The sequence below is a fragment of the Oncorhynchus masou genome, chromosome 5, assembly GCF_036934945.1.
Source record: "Oncorhynchus masou masou isolate Uvic2021 chromosome 5, UVic_Omas_1.1, whole genome shotgun sequence".
Taxonomy (NCBI): Eukaryota; Metazoa; Chordata; class Actinopteri; order Salmoniformes; family Salmonidae; genus Oncorhynchus; species Oncorhynchus masou.
In genome coordinates, this window is record NC_088216.1 from 46,153,905 (window position 1) to 46,173,328 (window position 19,424).

Consider the following 19,424-nt stretch of genomic DNA (forward strand, 5'->3'; position numbering starts at 1 on the left):
CGCTTAGCTTGTTTGATTGCCTTGCGGAGGGAATAGCTACACTGTTTGTATTCGGTCATGTTTCCGGTCACCTTGCCCTGATTAAAAGCAGTGGTTCGAGCTTTCAGTTTCACCAGCTCTGTCAAGAGGAATGGGCCAAAATACCCCAACTTATTGTGGGAAGCTTGTGGAAGGCTACCCGAACCGTTTGACCCAAGTTAAACAATTTAAAGGTAATGCTACCAAATACTCATTGAGTGTATGTAAACTTCTGACCCACTGGGAATGTGATGAAAGAAATAAACACTGAAACAAATCATTCTCTTTACTATTATTCTGACATTTCACATTCTTACAATAAAGTGGTGATCCTAACTGACCTAAGACAGGGAATCTTTGCTGGGATTAAACGTCAGGAATTGTGAAAAACTGAGTTCAAATGTATTTGGCTAAGAAGTATGTAAACATCCGATTTCAACTGTAAATATTACACACAGAAACCTGGACAGATGGACAAAGTGCATCACAAATGGCACCCTGTTCCCTATTTAGGTCAATTATTTTGACCACGGCCCATATATTATAATTTAAACCTGCTACTATATACACATGATGAGAGTTGCCTTGCCTCAGACCAGAGGACCTGCCCAGGCTTTAGTGGGCTGATGCAATCTTTAGTTGCGCAGACAAGCTGGGTTCAATCCCAGGTGTATATCTCAGTTCAACAACATCAGTGGAGTGACTGGTTTCAGTGCTCTCATACTCACTGGTTTTGCTAGAATCACTGGTTTTGGTGGTAACGTTCCTCAGCTGTTGTACCAGAGGACTGAGGAGTTTGCCAGCCTTCAGTTTGTGCTTGTGCTTGCTCTTCCGCTTGGGGGGAGCTGTGTGGGAGAAACCTAGGGGGGGTGGAGTGGCTTTACCCAGCCTTCGGTACAGCAGCTCTATTTCCCCTCTCTGGTGGGCCTGCAGCTCCGAAATCTCCTTCAAATGCCTGAGTGGAGGGGAGGGGGAGGAGGTTAAAAGGTTAAGGTGTCTGATTCCTCCAGATAATGGTCTTCTAGACCAGTGGTTCCCAAACTATGGGTCGGGACGCACTTCTGGGTCACGGCAGATGTCCAAGTTGGTCGCGAGATGAAATTGCCCCAAACAATGTAATTAAAATAAGTGAAAGAAAAACACTTTCAGTGTAAACATAAATTACTGTAATCAAATAGAAAGTGTGTAGAAAAGATGATGAGAATTTACAATCAACAGAGTAAAAGCTAGACAATCAGTCCCTCATTGATTTTGTTATAATGTTTAAGAATAAGAACACAGCATTAGCCATTTATAGAATTGTGTGGAATTGCAAGAGATTAGCTTTCAAACTGCAATTTTTTTTTAAATATTCTTTGATCTGTGTATTTTTCTTCACCGCTCTACCCTTATGGTGGTTTGCGACTCAAAAGACACTTCAATTGGTGGGTTTGGGAACCCCTGTTCTAAACACACACAACTTACTTCTCCTTGAGTCTGGTAAGCTCTCTCTTCATATCCGAGTCCTCCATCTCGGAGTCGTTGTCACTACTGACATAGGCCGAGCCGTGCACGCCCCCCTGCCGGCTCGGCGAATCAGAGCTCTGCACACTACTACTCCGGCGGCCCGAACGGCGCAAGAAGGCCACCGCCCTCTTCATGAGGTCACTTCCTCTCCGCTCCCCCGAGTGGCCATGCCGTGAAGGTGTGGCCGGGGCCAGCTTGGCGGGACTACTCTCCGCCCCCGAGTCTGATGACAGGAAGCGTGGGTGTGCGTGGACCGTAACATCAACAGACATGGAAGTGGTAGTGGAGGCACGTGGCAGTGACCCCCGTTTGGCCATGGAGGGGGGTGTATCCAGGTAGAAATCGGGCGGCGCAGAGTAGCGGCTGCTGCGGGTCCTCAGGGTGACGTCGTCCTCGGTGCTGACCACGGAGAAGCGTCCGATGGTGGTGGAGGGGGCCATGGCCATTGCCTGGACACTGCTGCGGTGGTCTGAGTGGCCAGCAGGGTGTGCTGGGGAGGCAGCACTGCTCCAACTCCTCTGCTTCAGCTCTCCTCGTGTCACCATGTCAGGAGGGCCTATGATAATCTAAAGACACGGATGACAACAGCAATGATAAAGTTATTGTTTAAAGAGCCACTTCCAAGTTATTACCTTTGCAGGTAATTATGATATTGGTCAAAAATACCGCATTCGCCGTTTCCTCTACAAAACTAACTAGGTATTGCACCTCTAGAGGTAGTAGTGGAAATGACTATTGGGAACAAATATGTGACTTGTTTAAAAAAACTAGCCGTATATTGCAATTCACTACTTCACAGGAGCGGCATTTGAACATATACTGCATTTTTGAGCTGAAATGCCTTTTGGAACATGTGAACTTCCATATGCCTTAATAACGAACTTGTATTCCATCCATAAATACGAATAAAATAGTTAAATTAGGTGCATAGCTGGTTTAGCTACGGAAAAGACAAGAACCTTCCTTTTAGCCATGATTGGCTGAGGTAACGGATGGGCTGGACATGCCGGGAGATGAGTTTGGATTCGTCTGCAATGTAGCATGCTTCTGTTTATAACGTGAGCTGCTCAGTATGTGTTAACAGTCCTTTCTACCGCGCCGTTTTTGAAATATAGCCATCGATCTACAAAAGTTTTGCTACTTTTCTCAACATTGATGCCCTGAATTTAGCAGGCGCTATCGAAAACGTGATGGGCTACTTTCTGCACACACCACAGTCAGTGTGAACCGGAGTGACTGACACAAACAAGATGTAGCTACAAACAAAATAGAGTTAAATGGCTACTGTCCGCCGTGAAGCGTTCATCCATGTATACGGGTAAGAGTCGAGCTCCATTTTCAGATATAAAGTTTCTAATTTCGTCATAAAGTCCTTTTTATTGCAAGTTAAAGCGCACTGTCGGTTAGCTAGCAAACGTTAGCTCGTTGGCTCGCTAGCTAACGTCACGTGTGTGATCTGTGTAGTATGTAATAGAGTAAAGTACCTTAGACCGGCCACTGGAGCCCGAGCAGGAGGTAGAGTGGAGTATGTTCTTTCTCCTAGACATGGGGGCTGCAGACAGAGAGAATGAGAGAGATGACATAGCTTATCTAAATAACTACAATAACTTGATTTTGATTTTTCACAACTGCTGTTCTATACGTTAAAAGAAAATAATTGCAACTGTAATGTTGTGGCCGACATACAACACAGTAGAGTGTACATACCACCCATGGCAGAATCACTCAACGCGCTTAAACTGTCCATCCTCTCTGGAATCTGAGGCTGAAAGAAAAAGTGGTGAGGGAGGGTTGAGAAAAGAGAGACGGTAAAAGATTGAAGCAGAGAAAGAGCGGGTATGAGGGTAATATAATGTATGAGGGTAATATAATGCAGTCGTTTCTAAAAGGGAGAATGGCCAACACGTAAGGATGAATGGCATAGATAGATTGCATGTCCTTTACATGTTGTCTGGGGTGTGGGTAAAGAAAACACTTCCAATCTCAGAAAGGAAAGTATGTTTGAGTCCCAAATGGAGCCCATAGGGCTCTGGTCAAAAGTAGTGCACTATTCAGGAAATATGTTGCCATTTGGAATGCATTCTATGAGTTCTATGTATGACATGTTCTATGTTTACCAGCTGTTCCCCTGTTCGGTAGCGCCCTTCCCCCATGGGTCCAGGTGTGCTGTTTCCTGACCCCAAGGTGGCACTGTCGGGCCCGGGAGGGGACTGGACATACTCTGTCCCCGAGCCTGGTGTCTCCGCGGCAGTGCCTGATGGGTACATAGGAGCGTACTCCTGGTACAGCAGGTTCCTCAGCTTCTCGTCCAGAGTCTTGATGGTGCTGTCCACAAAGCCCCCCGACCTCCCACCCCTCGACCCTCCCCGTCCGACTCACTGGGCCCCCCTGCCGTGTGCTGGTGGGGAGCCGGGCTCTGGGGCAACGAGGGGGCCTTGGCGCCACCCACTGAAGAGAAAGGCTGATGGAGCACCACGGGCTGCTGGGAGCGGTCGCCGCGGGAACCAGAGGGGTAGGAGAGTTGTAGGGACTCTCTGGCTGAGGAAGTAGTGGGGTCCTGGGGGGGCAGAGGGGTGAGGGGAGTTGAGCTCCCTTGGGCATCACAACTCACGTTCAGGGACAGGGGCATGACCAGCGGGCAACAGGGCACCTCCTCCACCATGGAGGCAGTGCACGCCATCTCTGCCATCTGCTGGGCAGCGTGGATGGGAGAGATGGCACCCAGACGCCCTCCTCCCTGGTGCTCCTCTCCGGACAGGAAGCTGCGGCGACCTCCAGAGGGGGCCCCTGGAGGAGCCGAGGCTGGCTGGGTGTGATGCACCCTGGGAAGGGTAGAACTGTGGGTCTGGCCCTCTGGAGGAGGTCCTGGGTGGACAGATGGGGGGCCAGAGGGGGCTGGGACATGGGACATGGCCAGGAGGAGAGGGTCTGTGGAGGACAGGATGGGAGGGCTACAGAGGCCATAGCCCTCATAGGCGAAGCCTCCACTCCCCCCAGAAACTGAGTTAGCTATGGAGGACGACGCTGATACTGCAGGACAAAAGCAAAAGAAGACAGAAGATTATAGACAGAAAGGCAATAGGACTAGCATCCTCTTAATCAACCATTCTACAACAGGACCACATGCAAAGACATACAAATATTTCAACTTAACAACTCAATATTGTATTTGTGGCATTCTGACAGAGTGTTGCAAAAGTGGTTTGACTACAGATGTTGACAGAACGTTGTTCATTCATTGAGCACTAGAGGGCAGCATGGTAGCATGGCTCGACCAGGATGGCTTCATACTCAAACGGTCACATGGAAACAAAGTCACCTCTGCCTGAAGCAGTCCCTGCAGTGCCACCCTCAGCAGACTGGCCAGGCACTGTAATCCCATCAGGCTGTGCAATTGTAGTCCTGTCAGGCTGAGCAGTTGTAGTCCCATCAGCAGTTATGTTTGTAGTTCCATCCTGGCTGGAGGTAGGAGGCTCCTCCACTGGGCAGATGATGAACCATCTCTTCCCTGTGTGGAGCACTGAGAGAAAGATAGAGAAAGAGAGTGGAAGAGAAAGGCCAGTCAAACAGATATAGCAACCAAATGTACTCAGCCCACCCACACAGCCCTCCTTTAAAAACCTTCCTCCACAGACATCCCACTCTCTATGGGGCCGATTCAGACTTAGAAATTCTATGCCTTTTTTAATCGTTTTGATTTCAGCACTTCTCAGTAGTTCAGACTTACCTTTTGCAGGTGAGTCATTCCAGCTCAAAAAAACACAAGAAAGATGATTTTGACACCCACCATCTCAGATTGTTCTGGAATCGTTTCTGTAGTTAGAAACGTATAAGTTTAACAGTCCTAAAATATTATTTGATATCTGCAAAATGAAGCTAGTTGATGGTGCCCAAATTGGCCATTTTAATTTATATGATTCATATAATTGTCCATAAATATAGTACCTAACATCCGATTTGGAACATACCTCTTCCTAACAATGACTAAGACGCGAGGAATCCAATACAATGATCAAAAACCACTCACGGACCCCCCCACATCCCACGCCAATCCCAGCACCCAACAACCAGTACACAGTATCAGTTCTCTATGTCTGACAAGTCACATGGAGCCGCTGCTTACGAGTATTGCTTCTTCATCCTTTGTAATGTATTCCCTGTGAATCTGGTGATGGGTTTTTTTCCGGTGTTCAGAGAAATTAGCCATTGAAGTCGCTAGCATTATTTACCATAAATGAGTATGGTAGTACCAAGTTTTGTCCGATATTCCTGCTACTGGCAGCACACACGTTTATCAATTTTGCTGTTCTCTTTTGTTAATTAAATGGACCACAAATGTTTTTTCCCAACTTTAGCCAGAAAACCACCAATAGCTTTTGCTCATGATGAAAAACAAATGGTATGGTCATCTTTACAATTCAAGCCAGTCTTTCATGAAAGCAATTCCGTTTGTCCATCTCTTAGGCTTGATTTTTGTCCAGGAAATGGCCCCTCTGTGTGTGGTTTACTCCCTTCAAAAAGGTCTAGATTAGTTAGACCATTCCTGGTGAACAAGCAACCATTACGCTAAAGTAGTTCTAATAGTTTCAATGTTATAGTCTTTTTTTTTAAGTCCCTAACACACAGTGTTTTGCAATGGTAATGGATTTGGGTTGGATTTAATGGTATATGTCACTAATCACACTACATATATAGATGTTTTCTAATAATTATATTGAAAACATACACCTGCCATGCATTTTACACACTAGCCCATTTCTCCATCCAAGTTTGGGACTTTTTATGAGAATTGCACCAGAGCTCAAAGAGCTGCCATTTATAGGACTATTCAAGGAGTGTTGGGTTGAAGCAAAAGGTTGCTAAGAGAAGGACAAACGTAATTGCTTCATGGAGGAATTGCTTGACCACACAATTTATTTTCATCATGAGTAAAAGCTATTGGTTTCCTACCCAAAGTTGATCCATTTATTAAACACAAGAGACCAGCAAAATGGACAACATGGTGTGCAGGCAGTAGCAGGAGCAGCCGCATCTAGTGGGAAAAATCAGAAACTTTCACACAAATTTATGGTAAATAATGCAAGCGAAGTCGAGAAAGTTGGTGCAAGTTTCAATGGCTAATTTCTCCAAACGGGGACAAAACATCACCAGATTCACACAGAATACATTACAAGGGATGAAGAAGCAATACTCCAAGCTGTAGCTCCATATTACAGACACAGAGAACTGATAATATATACTGGTTGTTGGGGTGGGATTGGTGTGGGGGTCCGTGGGTGGTTATTTATTTCAATATTATGTCAATTAAAAAGGGTCAATTTGGGTGCAATCAATTAGCTTAATGTATTAAAAATCGAATAAAATTTCAACAAAATTATGTTACAGGAATGCTGTTTCTAATTACAAAAAAGTTGTCCGAAAAAATTGAGGTTGGTGGGTGTTGTGGCTTGCTGAAATGACATGGAATAACCAAGGTGCATAACAGGTTTTGGAGGAGTTGCTCTCTTGCGCACTCTGAATACATTTAATTCAACCATACTTTTGTATAATTTTTAGCCAGTACTTCTGAAAGTAGTACTCAAAAGCCAGAAGTGGTACCCGGAAATTTCATACTACCTCACATACTATATGTGCACCACATCATCTCTCTCTCTCTCTCTCTCTCGCTTTGCTATGTGTGCATCTTGCTAGCTGTCACTCAAATGGTGAGGGGCTGAAGTTAATTGGCTGAAACACAAATTGCTCGGGCCCAAATTAGGGATTTGGTGGCTAATTGGGGTAAAACAGTAATTCCGCTCATAGATTATGCATGTAGAACTACACATTGACACATCCAGCCCAAATGGAGGTTTAAAAAATACTTACTAGTCCCCCGAGTTTCAGAGGAGGTCTTTAAAAAACAGCGAAACGTAACTAAATGTAATTGAAAATGTAATCTAAGTACTCCCTAAAAAGTATTATTTATTATGAGAGGGCCATAAACAATAACTAGTAATACTGCATCTCAACTTTCTGGTAAAAAAAAAAAGTTGCTGATGTGTTCTCAGTTTGAGGGCAAGAGCTCATGTACACAGTACTCATAATAAAAATATGAAAATAATATTATATATGATGCATTTCCTATTCAACATGATTAAGTATGAATAAGGCTTAAAATGACACACATGCTTTCTAAATACAGTATTATCAAATTATAAAATTATAAAATGACTAACTATAAGATTTCACCTTCCTTATAACTGTAAAAAAAATGTATTTGTTTGTTTAGTGGCAGAGTAAATGTGCATATTTTCTTAAGGTCTCACTTGATCAAAACGTCTCACAGAGCCCTAGCTTGGCTTCCTGAACTCGTTAGGAACTCGCCTTTCATCTCATATTATTCTTGTCCGTCTATGACAAACAGAAAGTGTGTTTTTGTATGAATTATTTTAAATTACTGGCTATACATCAATTTCTGAATGTGGTAGACGATGAAACCACTTGCGCTACGATGTAAGGATTCCTGGCATGTTGGTGGCTGTGAATTATGGTTCAGTCAGGAGTTGATGGACAGTCGGAAGAGCGAATGAAATGAGAGGAGGGACATCCCAGCTTCAAGTGGTGTCAGATTCACATCCTGCTTTAAAGGGGCAAAAGAGACATAGCAAAGATTTTTTTAACTAAACTAAGATAGACCACCGCCAGTCGTTTCCAATGGAAAAAAAGAGTCATAGTGGGCAGATCAAGTAAGGAGGTGGGCAGAGCCAAGCACAAGCCAGCGAGATCCTATTTTCCTGTTCTAGCATGTATCCGCATATTTATGCTAGGGAAAGCCTACTCTGTGAGGTGCGCGTGTGCAATAACTAAATTTGCCAGTGCACTCCTTCTAAATGACATGATTTTAAAAACTTTGGCAAAGGGTAAAGTCTAAAAAAAAACGTCATCTGCTCTGTTCAAAACAGATTCTAGTTTTGGGAACTGAAAACTGTATTGAGATCAATTGTTTAATCGATGACAATTTGCAGAATGTCTGCCAAAATCCAACTCCTTCCATCTTCTGCCAATGCTGGCCACTGGGCTTCCTCTCACTACCATATTTGGATGCTTCACATTTATACATCCGGTGAAATATCTGTCTCATTATTCTAACAGTGGACATACTCCTCTGTCCGTGAGAATCAGGGCTACCACTCAATGCAAGCCTTTTCAGGGGTCTAAATCGATCTACAGCGAATATGTCAGTCCGAACTGGTACCAGAAACGCGCAGGTCTTTACATCTTAAAGGTTTTAAATACATTGTACCTTTTAATTTGAATTTTCACAACATATTTAATTAGAATATAGGCTATCGAGAGAAAAAGGGTTACGAACAATAACGAAAAATTAAAGAAAGCCATTGAAATACATATATATTCGTCTCCTTTTTAGCACCAATAGATTTAAAAACACTGACATTGTAGATTGTTTAGGATTAGAAAAGTGTTTACGAATCATTAAAACAACGGTATGGAGAGCATTTATGCACTAAATATATTGGTAAATCAAAAATGCAGTGGTTTGATTCATCCTGAAAATTCACATATTCAATTGTTCAAACCATGAAATATCAGAAGGTGCGAAAAGGTTACAACAGTGATTGGACAATACACATCGACCATAAGCTTTACTGATCTTAGAACTGTAGGCAGATGACAACAGTTTAGTCGTGAACCGTGTCCCAGGCTCAAAATGCTAAGTTTCATTACTATATATGTTCTAAAATTATAGCACAATTTGTAACAAGTTCTGAATCCACTATAGAATAGATAGAGATAGAGATAGAGAGAGAGAGAGAAAAGTGAGGCATTACCATTCTGCTGATAAACAGGATGGTGTGCTCCAGGCTGCTGAATCTTCAGAGAGATAGAGAGTTAGACAGGAAACAGACTTGTGAGAGATGTATAATGTGTGTGTGTGTGTGTGTGTGTGTGTGTGTGTGTGTGTGTGTGTGTGTGTGTGTGTGTGTGTGTGTGTGTGTGTGTGTGTGTGTGTGTGTGTGTGTATTTCATGCGTGTGGCTTCTGAATAAACATCCACGTGAGAATATTAGCATCAGTGTGTGAGGGACTTGTGTTTGGGATGCCCCCCTCACCTCTCCCCCCAGCCCCCCAGAGTTGTGTCCCAGTTGGGGACTGCCACCCAGGGCGGAGGCCGTCTCTCCCTCCATGTTCTCACTCAGCATGTCCTCAGCCTTGTCCACGATGTCTTTCAGCTGGTCAATGAACATCTCCTTCTCTATGGGCAGGATGAAGCCATTCTCCACCTGCATACACACAGACAGAGAGACACACACACACACACACACACAGACACAATGTAACTACAAGCAATATAATAATGCCAAAACAAGAACACTGAAGAAGTGATAGCACTTCAGGAACAATCATAATGTAAGTATCCCATTTCAATACAGGAAAGATAAGATTACAAGGGGATTGATAATGAACTGGATGACCGAACAGAATACTCATTTATAAGATCTTCTGCTGTAGCGCATTTGAGCATGGTGGCCCTATTTAAATATTAAACAATCTATTTGAAGTTCTCAAAATAGCTTTTCCCAGGACATCCCAGACAGACAGAGGACCTCTGTCTAGACCTGGGGTCAAATACTATTTGAAATCCTTCAAATCTTTTGAGCATTTGCTCTAGCCTGTCTGGAGCGCCAGATGGGCCAGATGGGAATAGTTTTGTGACTATTCTAATTCATCCATTAAGCCAGGAAAGATCAATCAAGCACAGATAAAGAATTTGAAATGACTTCAAGTCATTCTTTGCACCCGGGTCTACGTCCCATAACAGCACCCTATGTCCTACATGGTGCACTACTTGGACCAGAGCCCTATGGACCCTGGTCAAAAGTAGTGCACTCTAAAGGGAATAGGGTGTAGTTTGGGACGCAGAGAGGTCTGCCAAGGTCATGACCTCACCATGTAAATGGCTATCTCCTCCGGAGCATCTCCATCCAGGTCGAACTTGAAGGTCACCATTTTGTGATTGTGAGTCTCCAGCTGACATTCCACCATCTTATCGCCTGTGTTGCACACCTGAGGGGGAGGAGAAATCACTTTGAATGTGAAAGTATGAATATGCATATACTTTGAATACACAGTATAAATTGTCATTTCAGTTTCAAACTTCTCCCCTTTGGGCTAACTGAATAGCTTATGAACGGCTAAAACATTGAGCAAATCAAATCAAACTTTATATTCCCCACGCGCCGTAAACAACAAGTGTCGACCTTACCGTGAAATGCTTACTTTACAAGCCCTTAACCAACAGTGCAGTTCAAGAAGAGTTAAGAAAATATTTACCAAGTAGACTAAAATAAAAAGTAATTATAACAAGTAACACAACGAGATTATTGTGCACTGGCCAGGTCGGAGCTGTGGTCAGTGTGGACGGATGGACTTACATTGAGCATGCTCAGTTTGGGCTTGTTGGTCCTCTCCTGGCGGGAGCGCGTGCGGGCCGATTTGCGGTGGTGTTTCCGGGTCTTCCCGTCCCCTTTCCCGCCGCTGGCCGAGCCATCGCAGCCATCACTCATCTCCTTACCCGACGCCACGTCTGAGTTGAAGCTAAAGGCAGGGATGTGAACGAGTTCAACAATACTTTTAACACATTCTCTCTCTCTCTCTCTGCTTCTCGGCGTGTCATTAAGATTGGACTCTGGTGTAGTGACTGGTGTTTAGGTTAAAGATAAAGTTACCCTGAACCTAAGGATGGATTGTTGTCTGACCTTGTCCATAGACATGGCAAGGAAACCAATGTCATTTTATAACTTGGGTGAACTATCCCTTTAAGATTTCAGTGAGAAAGTATTCACTATTGACAAGGCCAGGTGTCCACACCACGGTCACACACTACAGCCCCTATACCGTACACAGTACCCACTACAGCTATTGTTGGGGAAGAACATTTTAACAACACTAGTCAAGCTCAGAAGGTATGGCCACACACCTGTCATAGCCTGGGTAACTGTGAAAGGCCATGGGTTTCTCTTGCAGTGGCTCCTGAAGGCAAAACAATGGGGTTGTTGGATTCACAAGAACATGTCACAGGGGTTAGAGTATGGCTGGGTCTCAAACGGCACTCCACTCCTTCCCTATGTGGTGCACCACTTTTGACCAGCGCCTACGTAGGGAATAGAGTGCCATTTGAGACGCAGCCTGCATTTACAATATGGGCCGTGCATAGCCGACACACAAGAAAAGAGTGCACTGATGCATGTACGAGTACTGTACACAGTATGTGCTGTACGTTGTTGTAGAGTAAGAGTTGTATCTGGACACTCTTGGAAGTCAAGGCGCCTGGAAGAACCTTTCCAGTTGAAAAAATGTTCTTTGAGGAACCCCTTGTGTTTTGTGATGGGAGGGGTTCAATTTGAAACCTTTTTAATAATATATTGCAAAGGTGGCCGCCTTACAGATTGGAGGCGTGGCTTGTTGGAGGTGTGACTTTCAGATCATTCTTTTTGGTCACTTATTTAGCGTAGTCATTCCTGTTTATCGTGTTAAGTTGGTACACTGCAAATTAAAATGTTCCTTGAATATTTATGCGCATTATATTCTAATATAATATTCATCAAATTAACATTGCTGATTACATTTACTCTAACGGGTAGCCAACAAAAATGATCTATCGTAAAGCCACGCCCCTACTAAGCCATGCCTCCACTCCAGGGTTCCTCCAGGAACCCGTTGCTACATTGAACCATTAAAGGTTCCTCCAAGAACCCCTCAAGTAACGGAAGATGCAAATATGAACCATTAACTAGCAACGGTTCCTTGAGGAACTCCAGGGGTTCCTTGAGGATATCCATGGTTCCTCGAGTCACCACTAATTCTAAGAGTGTACTGTACTGTAGAAACGGTTGATAACTGTGTGGTGAAGAGCTACCTCTTGGCTGGCCTCAGGTTGGCAAGAGGTGGACACCGATGCAGTGTCCAGGTTCTGCTGAGTCGTGGACAAGCTGAAACGGTCAGGCACTGGGGCTGCTATCTGGATGCCAGCGGGCTTCAGGGCTGCAGCTGGAACCGGAGCCAGGCGTGGGACCCGGGCTGGGATCTCAGGGACAGTCTGGTCAGACCCGGCTGCAGCAGCAGGTTCAGGGTCCACCACCTCAGCCCTCCAGGGTGAGGAGAGGATGGCAGGCTGGACGGGGTGGAGCGGAGCGAGGGCCGACACCTGAGCCTCTCCATGGGGTTCCTGAGGGGCACCAGACTGGACCTGGAAGGAGGAATGACTCAGGTATTACAGAACCTTCTTTGCTACTGCTGCTAAAGACACAGTACAACCTACTTGTTTATCCAAATGTATGTTATGTGCTGTGCTACATTGACTATCCATATTCCAACAAAGTCAAAATGTAAAGCCAACGTATTTGTAAGGTTTTGTAAAGCCAGCTTACAGTGTATTCGGAAAGTATTCAGACTTATTCAACCTTGTTCTAAAATGTATTAAATACATACAAAAAAATGTTTTTTTAGACATTTTTGCAAATGTATTAAAAATAAAAAACAGATATCTTATTACATAAGTATTCAGACCCGTTGCTATGAGACTCATTGATCATCCTTGAGATGTTTCTACAAGTTGATTGGAGTCGGTGAAGAAGGATCTTGGTCAGCGAGGTGACCAAGAACCCGATTGTAACTCTGATAACCTTCCAGAAGGACAACCATCTCTGCAGCACTCCACCAATCAGGCCTTTATGGTAGAGTGGCCAGACGGAAGCCATTCCTCAGTAAAAGGTACATGACAGCACACTTGGAGTTTGCCAAAAGGCACCTAAAGGACTCTCAGACCATGAGAAACAAGATTCTATGGTCTGATGAAACCAAGATTGAACTCTTTGGCTTGAATGCCAGGTGACAAGTCTGGAAGAAACCTGGCACCATCCTTATGGTGAAGCATGGTGGTGGCAGCATCATGCTGTGGAGATGTTTTTCAGCGGCACGAACTGGGAAACTAGTCAGGATTGAGGAAAAGATGAACGGAGCAAAGTACAGAGAGATCATTGATGAAAACTTGCTCCAGAGTACTCAGGACCTCAGACTGGGGCGACGGTTCACCTTCCAACAGGACAAACACCCTAAGCACACAGCCAAGACAACGCAGGAGTGGCTTCGGGACAAGTTTCTGAATGTCCATGAAAGGCTCAGCCAGAGCCTGGACTTGAACTCGATCGACCATCTCTGGAGAGATCTGAAAATAGCTGTGCAGAGACACTCCCCCTCCAACCTGTTGACATGACAGGGTAGGGCAAAACAAATTAATTAAAATGGAAATAGCTAAATAAACAGAGCAACATAATGAGAACGTAATAAACACACAGCTTTAATCTCTATGTTTCTCCAAAGACATGAGGTTAGATTAGGAGTGAACACAACTCCTGATCTTTATCCATTACTTAAAGGCCCAATCCATTAGATGATGTGTCCCCAGTGGTAACAAAACAAAGTACAAACACAATCGACCAGAAACAAAACAAACACAAACAAAACAAGTTGTTTGATTTTCACCATTGAGTGCACCTGGTTCCTCTTCTTCACTGCAAAACCAATATTGTGTGCACTCACAAATACCCTCCCTAGCTGTCAGTCCTCCAGGGCACTTTTCTTACTTGTTACTCTCATTACGTATTACTTGCTTATGGATTGTGCCTCTACAGTTCTGATCAAATATACATGATAGATCTGTTTTGCATAAGCGCCATGAGTCTGTCAAGCGAGAACCTACACATTATGGAGAAACAACCCCTCTGTGAGCAGGTAGTGCAATCTAAAGTGAATTGTTTGTGGCAAATAGTTAAATATAACAGCCAGGAGTACACTATTGTTTAATTACATTTTTGTATTGGGTGTATCCACTGACAGCCTGTATAGTTCCGAAAAGATACATCCGTTGTTTTTTACATTTTCTTTACTCTGCCTGCAAACACACTGGATGCTTCAGAAGCCATTGAAGACATCAACACCATGAAATAACACATTGGGAATCAAGTAGAAACCAAAAAATGTGTTAACCAAATCAAAATATATTTTATATTCTTCAAAATAGCCACCCTTTGCCTTGATGACAGCTTTGCACACTCTTGGCATTGGTGAAGTCTCAACCAACTTCACCTGGAATGCTTTCGAACAGTCTTGGAGTTCCCACATATGAGAGCAGAGAACTTGTTGGCTGCTTTTCCTTCACTCTGCAGTCCAAGTAATCCCAAACCATTTCAATTGGGTTAAGGTCAGGTGATTGTGGAGGCCAGCTCATCTGATGCAGCACCTCATCACTCTCCTTCTTGGTCAAATAGCCCTTACACAGCCTGTCGGTGTGCTGGGTCATTGTCCTGTTGAAAAACAAATGATAGTCCCGCTAAGCCCAAACCAAATGGGATGGCGTATCACTACAGAATGATGTTGTAGCCATGCTGGTTAAGTGTGCCTTGAATTCTAAATAAATCACAGACAGTGTCACCAGCAAAGCACCCCCACACCATCAAACCTCCTCCATACTTCACAGTGGGAACCACACATGTGGAGATCATCCGTTCACCTACTCTGCGCCTCACAAAGACATGGCGATTGGAACCAAAAATCTCTAATTTGGACTCATCAGACCATAGGACAGATTTCCACTGGTCTAATGTCCATTGATCGTGTTTATTGGCCCAAGCAAGTCTCTTCTTATTATTGGTGTCCTTTGGTAGTTGTTTCTTTGCAGCAATTCGACCATGCAGCAGTCTCCTCTGAAGAGTTGATGTTGAGATGTGTCTGTTACTTGAACTTTGTGAAGCATTTATTTGGGCTGCAATTTCTGAGTCTGGTAACTCTAATGAACTTATTATCCTCTACAGCAGAGGTAACTCTGTCTCTTCTTTTCCTGTGGAGGTCCTCATGAGAGCCCTTTTCATCATAGCATATTGATGGTTTTTGCAACTGCAACTGAAATGTTCCAGATTGACTAACCTTCAGGACATAAAGTAATGATGGACTGTCGTTTCTCTGCTTATTTGAGCTGTTCTTGCCATAATATGGACTTGTTCTTTTACCAAATAGGGCTATCTTCTGTATACCCTCTACCTTGTCACAACAGAACGAATTGGCTCAAACACATTAAGAAAAAAATACCACAAATGAACTTTTAACAAGGCACATCTGTTCATTGAAATGCAATCCAGGTGACTACATCATGAAGCTGGTTGAGAGAATGCCAAAAGCGTGCAAAGATGTCATCAAGGCAAAGCGTGGCTACTTTGAAGAATCTCAAATATAAAATATATTTTGATTTGATTTAACACTTTTTTTGTTACTACATGATTCCTTATGTGTTTTCTTGTAGTTTTGATGATTCACTACTATTCTACACTGTAGAAAATAGTAAAAATTAAGAAAATCCCTGGAATGAATATGTGTCTCCAAACTTTTGACTGGTACTCTAAGTATTTTACACCCCTATGCTATGACATTCCAAACTGAGCTCAAGCGCATCCAATTAGCTTTTATCATCTTTGAGATGTCATTATAACTTGATTGGTGTCTACCTGTGGACAATTAAATTGCTTGTACATGACTTAGAAAGAAACACACCTGACCAAACAGAGCAACTGGGCAGGAAGGACCTTGGTGAGGGAAGTGATCAAGAACCCAATGACCACTCTGGCAGGACTACATAGTTCCTTGGCTGAGACGGGAAAACCTGCTGGAAGGACAACGGTCAATACAGCACATCACCAATTTGGGCGAGTGGCCAGACCGAAGCCATTCCTGAGAAAAAAGGCACATGACAGCACGCCTGGAGTTTGCAAAAAGGCATGTTTAAGACTCTGAGATAATCAGTCAAATGTGCTGTCTGATGAGACAAAAACTCTTTGGCTTGAGTGCAAAGCGCTATGTCTGGAGAAAACCAGGCACAGGCCATCATCCTGTGAAGGCCATCATCCTCTACTGTGAAGCATGGTGGTGACAGCATCATGCAATGGGGATACTTTTCAGTGGCAAGGACTGGGAGACTGGTAAGGATAGAGGGGACAATGAATGGAGACCAATACAGGCAAATTAGAACCTGCTTCAGGGCACAAACATCCCCAGACTGGGGCAAAGATTTACGTTCCAAAAGGACAATGACCCCAGCATACAGCCAAAGCATCGCTGGAATGGCTTCAGAAAATGAATGTGAACATCCTGGAGTGATCCAGCCAAAGCCCAGACTTCAATCCCATTGAAAAACTGTGGGAATAATTGAAGATTGGGAGCAGCGTTCAACAGCAATATAACTTAACAGAGTTTGAGAAAACAAGAAAGAGTGGAAGAAAATCCCCAAATCTAGATATGCAAAGCTGATAGACATACCCAAGACAAAGCTGTAATCTCCGCCAAAGGTGCTTCTACAAAGTACTGACTCAAGGTCGTGAATACTTACTGTATGCACATGAGAAATTTCTGTATTTCATTATATATGTGAAGGGCGGCTCCGGCGGCTCCTGACTAACGGTCGGCTTCGGCGGCTCCTGACTGACGGGCGGCTCCGGCCGCTCATGACTGACCGGCGGCTCCGGCCGCTCCTGACTGACCGGCGGCTCTGGCAGCTCCTGACTGACGGGAGGCTCTGGTGGCTCCTGACTGACGGGCGGCTCTGGCAGCTCCTGACTGACAGGCGGCTCTGGCAGGCTGGGGAGACCTACAGGAGGCCTGGTGCATGGAGGAGGCACCGGATGTACCAGGCTGTGGGGGAGCACTGGAGCTCTGGTGCGCAGCCTTGGCACCACTCCTCCAGGCTGGATGACCACTCTCGCATGGCACTTGCAGGGGGCTGGCCTATAGCGCACCGGGCTATGAGCGCGTACTGGCGACACTGTGCACTTAACCACATAACACGGTGCCTGACCAGTACTGCGCTTCTTCCGGTAAGCACGGGGAGTTTGCTCAGGTCTATCGCCTGACTCCGCCAATCTCCCCGTGTTCCACCCCAAAGAATTGGGGGGGCTGCCTCTCGTGCCAGTTGCGCTGCCTTACCTCATATCGCCGCTCCTCAGCTTTCGCTACCTCCAGTTCTTCCTTGGGGCGGCGATATTGCCCAGCCTGTGCCCAGGGTCCCTTGCCGTCCAATATCTCCTCCCAAGTCCAGGAGTCCAGAAGCCTCTGCTGCTGGTTACCACGATGCTTGGTTTGTTTGTGGTGGGTAGTTCTGTAACAGTTTTCTTCCTCTTCTGAGGAGGAGTAGGAAGGATCGGACCAATATGCAGTATGGTACGTGTCCATGTTAATATTTATTTAAACTGATCACAAAAAAAAGAGAGAGTGAAAAGAAGGTGCAGACAAAGAGACAGAAAACAACTACCCTCAAAACCCATGTGGGCAAGAGCTACCTAAGTATGGTTCTCAATCAGAGACAACGATAGACAGCTGCCTCTGATTGGGAACCATACCAGGCCAAACACAGAAATACAAAACATAGAACAAAACATAGAATTCCCACCCCAACTCACGCCCTGACCAAACCAAAATAGAGACATAAAAAAGGAACTAAGGTCAGGACCTGACAATGTAAGATAATAATTAAAACTGCATGCATGGTCAGAAGGATAGCAAAAATATTTACAGGGAAAGATTCTTAAGCAAACAACCCAAGCATTAATAATTGAGAGTCAGGTGATCTACTGTTCTGTGGTGTGGGGAAATGCAACAGCAAGTGACATTAGGAGGCTGCAGAATGCAGCGAGTTCTAAGGTGGGGATACGATTCCTTTGTTGTAGTTATGCACAATGCTCTTGGGTGGTCATCAATTAATAAGATCATACAAAATAAAAAGAAATGCTTATTTTCTTTCAGAGTACACCATTTAAAAATGGCCAAACTCCATTCACAACAGGGTTCAGTTGGTAAGAGACAGATATTCAGTCAATACTAGGAATAGATTGTCCACCATCTATGGGTTATCCCGGGAGAGAAGGTATACTGGCAAATTAACATTTTGTTACAGAGCAATGAACAGTTGGAATAATTTATCTGAGCAAACCAGAAACCTTTCAATATATAGATTCTGATTTTGATGAAGGCCATTGCGGGCTGAAAAGTTTATATTTTAATCTTGGGGGGGGGGGGGGGTTATGGTGAGCGAGTGTAGCACCTTTTCCTTTTCAATATATAAATTCAAACAATACTTCAGAACCAGTTGAACATAATCGTTTGGAAGGTTGTGCAGGACCAGGGCAGATGAAGGGACCGATCTATCTTTTCAGACTGTCAGAGTACTTGTTATCAGGATTTGTTTTGTATATATTAACTTTGTATATATTGTGTTTTCTTACCTGTCAATGTATTACCTCTGTTGTTTGTAACAGTGTGTTCTATGTGAACATGTGATTGTATTATAAATAGTATTTAAATGTTTCAAGGACTTAGTCTGAACAAGGTCTTTAAGAGATTATAATGAAATCCCCCCCCCCCCAAAATCTAACAAATCTACTGCCCACCTGTGTGCTGATCTGCAGTGGCTGGAGAGGGGGCGTGGCCTGGGAAGGCTGCTGTAGAGGGGTAGAAGCATTGCTGCCCAGGCAGGCAGCTGATTGGACAAGACTGATGGTGATGTCAGAGCACTGCTGAGGTAGAGGCTGGCTGGCAGACAACTGTGGTCGGGAGAGAGAGAGAGAGAGAGAGAGAGAGAGAGAGAGAGAGAGAGAGAGAGAGAGTGAGAGAGAGAGAGAGAGAGAGGAGGACAGGCAGGGTGAGTAAAAATCATGACGAAGTTAATTGAACATCTATATCTGTCCTGTTCCACAAACATAATATATTGCCTCTCATACACTCTGCCTGTCCAGTCACCAAGTCTAGTTGCCAAACAGCCTTTCTGACTGGAACACACACCCTCGGTCACAGCGTCTGACT

At 44.3% G+C, this 19,424-nt stretch overlaps 1 pseudogene; it reads right to left on the reverse strand.

The window, feature by feature from the left end:
• LOC135539676 (serine/threonine-protein kinase WNK2-like) overlaps positions 1 to 19,424 on the reverse strand; it is a 73,709-nt pseudogene that overhangs the window by 22,721 nt on the left and 31,564 nt on the right.